At 36.9% G+C, this 6,533-nt stretch overlaps 1 long non-coding RNA gene across 1 annotated transcript; it reads left to right on the top strand.

The window, feature by feature from the left end:
• The first annotated feature begins 276 nt into the window (after nucleotides 1-276).
• On the top strand, nucleotides 277-2,336 carry LOC141573086 (uncharacterized). The gene is made up of 3 exons (XR_012498651.1): nucleotides 277-307; nucleotides 1,656-1,687; nucleotides 2,193-2,336. It is a non-coding gene; the product is annotated as an uncharacterized LOC141573086 (long non-coding RNA).
• Nucleotides 2,337-6,533: the final 4,197 nt, after the last annotated feature.

Below are 6,533 nucleotides of genomic sequence, written 5' to 3'. Positions count from 1 at the left end.
TGTCTATATGTCTGTTAGGTCTCTTTGGTCTAAAGTGTAGTTCAAGTTCATTATTTCTTTATTGATTTTCTGTCTGGATAATCTAGCTATCCATTGTTGAGACTAGGGTATTGAAGTTCCCTACTATTATTGTATTGCTATTTATTTCTGCCTTGAGATCTGTTAATAATTGTTTAATATATTTAGGTGCTCCAATACTGGGTGTGTTTATATTTTAAATTGTATTAATGAATTGACCACTCTGTTATTATATAATGACCTTTTTGTCTCTTGTTACAGCTTTTGGCTTAGATCTGTTTTGTCTGATGTAAGTAAAGCTACCCCTGCTCTGTCTCTCTCTCTCTCTCTCTCTCTCTCTCTCTCTCTTTTTTAAAGATTTTATTGGGGAAGAGGAACAGTGTGTACTTCCAGGACTTTTTTCCAAGTCAAATTGTTGTCCTTTCACTCTTAGTTGTGGAGGGTGCTGTTCAGCTTCAAGTTGTTGTCCTTTCAGTCTTAGTTGTGGAGGGTGCAGCTCAGCTCCTGGTCCAGTTGCCATTGCTAGTTGCAGGGGGCGCAGCCCATCATCCCTTGTGGGAGTGGAGGAATCGAACTGGCACCCCTGTGGTTGAGAGGACATGCTCCAACCAACTGAGCCATTCGGGAGGCAGCTCAGCTCAAGGTGCCGTGTTCAATCTTAGTTGCAGGGGCAGAGCCCACCATCCCTTGCGGGACTCGAAGACTCAAACTGGCAACCTTTGTGGTTGAGAGCCCACTGGCCCATGTGGGAATCGAACTGGCAGCCTTCAGAGTTAGGAGCACGGAGCTCTAACTGCCTGAGCCACTGGGCTGGCACCAACCCCCTGCTCTCTTTTGGTTTCAATTTGCATGGAATATATTTTTTCATCCATTCACTTCTAGCCTATGAGTGTCAATAAAGCTTAAGTTAGTCTCTTGTAGGCAGCATATAGTTGGGCCTTGTTTTTGCTAATCCATTCAGCCACTCTGTAGCTTTTAATTAAAAATTTAACCATTTACATTTATAATAATTATTCATAGGTAAGGATTTACTATTGCCATTTTGTTATTGTTTTCTGATTGGTTTGCAGTTCTTTGTTCTTTCTGCCTCTCTGACTGTCTTTCTTCATGAATTGAAAATTTTTGTAGTGGTGTGCTTTGATTCTTTTCTTTTTATTATTCATTTGTATTTCTATTATGTTTATTTACTTTGTGGTTACCATGAGGCTTTCATAATGTATCTTATAGTTATAATAGTCTATTTTAAGCTGATAACAATTTAACTTCAATTGCATAAAAGGTTCTACATATCTACATTCTTACCCTCCCTCAATTTATGTTGTTGGTGTCATAATTTACGTCTTTTTGTATTGTATATCAATTAAGAAAATATTGCATTACGTTGGTGCAAAAGTAATTGCATTTTTCGCAATTATTTTTAACTTTTAAACTGCAATTACTTTTGCACCAACTGAATAGCTCTAGTAATTTTATCACTTTTATCTTTTTAACCTGTATGCTAGAATTCAAAGTGATTTACAAACCACTATTACAATATTAGAATACTTTGAATTTGACTACATATGTACATTTACTAGTGAATTTTATACTTTCATATGTTTTTATGTTAGCAATTAACGTCTTTTTTTTTTTTTCAGCCTGAATAAGTCTCTTTAGCATTTCTTGTAAGGTAAGCTAAGTGGTAATAAATTCCCTCAGCTTTTGTTTGTTTTGGAAAGTTTTCACCTCCCCTTCATTTCTGAAGGATAACTTTGCCATGTAAAGTATTGTTGGTTTACAGTTTTTTTTTCTTCGAACACTTTGAATATATTATTCCACTCTTCTTCTGGCTGCAAGGTTTTGCTGAGAAAGCTGCTGATAGCCTCATTGGGGATTCCATTGTATGTGATGAGCCTTATTTCTTTTGTTGCTTTCAAAATTCTCTTTGTCATTGATTTTTGAGCGTCTCAGTGAAGATCTTTGGGTTGAATCTGTTTGGGGAATCTTTGAGCTTCATGTGCCAGGATGGCCCTATATGTCTCTTAACTGCTCTGCCATGTTAGGTTTTCAGGTAAGCTTTTGGGGGTTTTCTAGTTTCTGCTTCTTTGTCCTATTGTATTAACCACCAAGATGTTCCAGATAAGAACTATGGCCTCAAGCTTCACCCAGACCCCTTGTTGTGTGCCTGGTTGCAGGGCCACATGAATCCAGGTAGCTGAATATGGCAATAGAGGCACAGACTTTCCTCTGTGAGGAAGACCACACAACAGCAGGGGAAACTGAGGCTGCAGTCTACATACATCAGGCTTTGAAGAGCATGAGGACACATGGGGACCAGCAGAAAGGTATATGATGCTTGTTAAGTTGGAACAGTTCAGATGATTTGTTTAGCGGTGGCCATCTCCTCTGGATTTAAAGGAGCTTCCTTCTCATGACCTCATCTTCTGCAGGAAGCAGGTTTTCTGCTGGAGATAAACCTCTGAAGGTGGGGCTGAGGCAATGATCATAGGCATCTAGTGTCTGCCATTATTTCCCCATGCTCTATGCATCAGAAACTCTTCTTTACACGTTCTAAAGCTCCCACATTTACCTAGGAGTTGGAAAATACATTTTTTACCCATTCTTGATAGAAATATGTGTGAAGAGAGGGTAAATAGGTTCTAACCCTGGACTTATTTGTAAAATACATGGGCTTCAATCTGTTGACCTTATAGCGTTTCTTTTGATGGTCTTGGTCCTTGACTATCTGGGGGGATAGTTGAGGTCACCAAATAAGTGACTTTCAAGTAAATGAATTATTACATCTCTGAAACTGCTATTGAAGTGATTTTTTTGCCAGTACTCTTCTAAGAATATACATCAAGTTTTTAGGCTTTTATATTAAGGGCATCTTAGTTCTTTAAGAGTAAATATTATTTAACACTATCAACAACTTTATTTTCCTTTTCTCCTTTTTAGGAGTTTTGACCCCAATAAGTCTAGTACTCCTTCGACACCATACATAGTTATTATAATATTATTGACTATATTCCCTGTGTTGTAGTTTACAACCCCGGGACTCTTTTTATAACTGTCAATCTGTACATCTTAATCCCTTTTCCTTTTTCATTCATCTCCCTAATCCCCCTCCCATCCGGAAACCATCAAAATGTTCTTTGTATTTATGGGTTTGTTTGTTTTATTTTTTAGATTCCACATGTAAGTGAAATCATATGGTATTTGTCTTTCTCTCTCTGACTTATTGCACTTAGGATAATATTCTCTAGGCCCATCCATGTTGTCACAAGAGGCAAGATTTCATTCTTTTTTACTGACTGAATTATATTCCATTGTATATATGTACCACATCTTCTTTATCCATTTGTCTATCGATGGACACTTAAGTTGCTTTCATATCTCAGCCATTGTAATAATGCTGCAGTGAGTATAGGGATGCATGTATCTTTTTGAATTAGTGTTTTGGGTTTCTTTAGATACCTACCCAGAAGTGTAATTACTGGGTCTTTCATTGTCTCTTTTTGTACGCCTTTATTTTAAAGTCTATTTTGTCTGGTATAAGTATTGCCACCACAGACTTTTTTTCATGTCCATTTTCATGAAATATCTTTTTCTATCCCTTTACTTTCAATCTGTGTGTGTCTTTCAATCTGAAGTAGGTCTGTTATAGGCAGCATATGTATGGGTCTTGTTTTCATATCCATTCAGCCACCCTATGTCTTTCAATTGGAGCATATAATTACTTCCATTTACAATAATTCTTGAGAGGTATTTAGTTATTGCTAGCTTATTTTTCATACTTTTCTTCTTCATTTTCTTCTTAAATAAGTTCTTTTAACCTTTCTTGTAATACTGGTTTGGTGGTAAAGAATTCCTTTAGTTTTTTCTTATCTGAGGGGTATAATTTTTAAATACTTTGAAATGTAGCTTACTGGGACATGATTAATATCTGCATTGTATAAATTGTGATATATTTTTGGAGTGTGCTCACTGGTTTCTAAGCTTTCACAAGCTAAATTGTTCTTGCTGTACTCTACTTACAATATATACAGCTAGTGACAATACCAGCTTGATTAATTCCAAAGAAATGGTTCTCTATTGGGTAATTTTGTCCAGCAGGGAACATTTGGCATTATCTGGAGATATTTTTGGTTGTCACAATGGGGTAGGGGGAGGCATACTGGCATCTAATGGGTAGAGGTCAAGGATTCTGTGAAATATCTTACAATGCACAGGACAATTCTCCCCACCCCTGCCAAAATTACTGAGATTGAGAAACCTGATCCAAATGTTTTTATTTTGTAGCTTGAAGCTAGGGTGGATATGTAAATAATAACAAGATTAATCAAACCCAAATTAAATTGCAATCAATTAGGGAAAAGAAAGGGGATATCTTGAGATGGCAAATAGTAAACGTGCTGCTTTAATGACAACAAAAATAATTCTTTGTGCTCCACCTGCCTATTGATTTTCACCTATAAAAATTATATTCACCAGTTCTCCTCACCCATCCTAAAAAATCCTGTGATTTTGGTATGGGAGATATTTTGAATATAAAGAAAATGAGGCATAAAGAATAAGATGACGCTCCTTAGGATCCCAGCCAAACACAGATTTATGGATTTTTATCCAAGGCAAAAACACAGAGCTGTTCATACAGCTTTACTGGAGCTGTAATGGCAGAAAATAAGGGCAGGAACCAAAGCTGCTGTCACAAAGAAATGACTCTCCCAGTTCTCTATTTGGTATTTAAAAAGTAGGAAAGAAAACGGCATAGCTTGAATCTGAGATAATGCTTGCTGCTTTGTGAATGCTTTTACAGTGAATCGCCTTCGAAACAAATTGGCCCTCATCTACAAAGGTTTCTTTTTTGTGCTCTCACCAACTCATTTTTAATGGCTTGTGTGGCATCCGTTGTGCCCCTGAGCTGTAATGAAGCACTCTGCAAGTCACCACGTGCAAGTCAGAAAGGAATCTCACGGAGAGGAAAATGCTGGAACATTAATAGGTTTTAATCCAAGGTAAGCAAACCTATTGAGCCACTACCATGTGCTTTGTAAATCTAAATGTCATGAAAATTTCATCAGTTTTCTCTTGCCTGCAAATAAGTTTTGGTCCAGAGACAACCAAGTAGGGATCAGAAGGAAAAAAAAATCTCAAATGCACATAGCTGCCTAGGAGCACACCTTGAGGAGTTTACAAGCATCATCCAGGCAAAACAAAGAAATAATTGATGGAGTGCAAGGGAAACTGGCTTTGTAGGGCAGGCATCTGAAAAGCATGTAAGTGCAGCAGACGTCTTGCAATATATTTGATCCTATCTTCTATATCTTGGGTGGAGAAGGGATGATGAAATCTGAGGGTCTCTGTTACTGTGTTTCCCCGAAAATAAGACCTAGCCAGACAATCAGCTCTAATGCGTCTTTTTACTATAAAACTTTTTATTATAATTAATATAATATAATATAATATAATATAATATAATATAATATAATATAATATAATACAATACCGGGTCTAATATTATTTTTTGCTCCAAAAGATGCATTAGAGCTGATTGTCCGGCTAGGTCTTATTTTCAGGGAAACAGGGTATATGGGTTTTCCCCTTAGGTTTTTGTTTAAGGGGGAAAGCAGTGTTTATATATTATACTTTATTGTACTGATACTAGCCAATTTACAGTGAGATTTAATTGCTAAACATCAATTTTAAACTTCATTTTGTACAGTACTTTGGTAGCTTTTGATAAATGCTTAATCATTCAGAAAACAACACTCTCTGAATATTAAAGTAAAACAAACTGGGTTTACACTGGTGATACTTTCTGTGTATATGGGAGTCTGGAGACATATTTTGATTTATCTTCCTCTAGCTGGTGAGTGACCATACAATATAGGGATAGACTCAGGGCCTCACTTTCAGGACCTTTGGGGCCATGGCTTCTGGCTCCACTTTCATCATGCTTCTCAATGCTTGATACGTTAATTGCTGTAGTAACTGGAGAAATGTTCCTGTTCTCTCTAGTGAAATGAAAACCATGTACCCAGTCATAGCACAATAGATTCAGTTGAGCGAAATTATAGAATGTTGAGGCCCTGCAAAAGAAATTTTAAAACTTAGCCATATTTTCAACTTTGCATTTAGACATCTTTGCAAAGCTCACTATGCACAAAGTATGGTTCCAAGGGCTTTATTACTTTATTTAATCCTCAGAAAACTTAACGTAGGTACTATTTTCCTACCTGTTTTAAATGAGGAAAGTGAAACACAGGGAGATGAAGTAATTTGCCTAAGGTCACACCGCTCATAGGAGGTGTAAGTAGAGTTTGAATTCAGACTGTCTCTGGAGCTTTTGTGTGCGCCTAACCATTCTACCACACTGCTTCTCAGAACAACTAGCATGGATATTTCATAGTGGATTGTAGTAATTTTAGAGCTCCTTTGTTGCATTTTCTTATTATCTAAGGCTGTGAATAATTTGCTGGTACTCACAGAAAAAGCCCGATGGGTCAGAAAAATTTTGATTCCACTCAAGTGTA

This window comes from Rhinolophus sinicus, linkage group LG09 (assembly GCF_036562045.2).
Source record: "Rhinolophus sinicus isolate RSC01 linkage group LG09, ASM3656204v1, whole genome shotgun sequence".
In the NCBI taxonomy this organism is placed as follows: Eukaryota; Metazoa; Chordata; class Mammalia; order Chiroptera; family Rhinolophidae; genus Rhinolophus; species Rhinolophus sinicus.
Note: the sequence above shows the minus strand (reverse complement) of the source record. Positions and strands in the feature narration are given on the sequence as shown.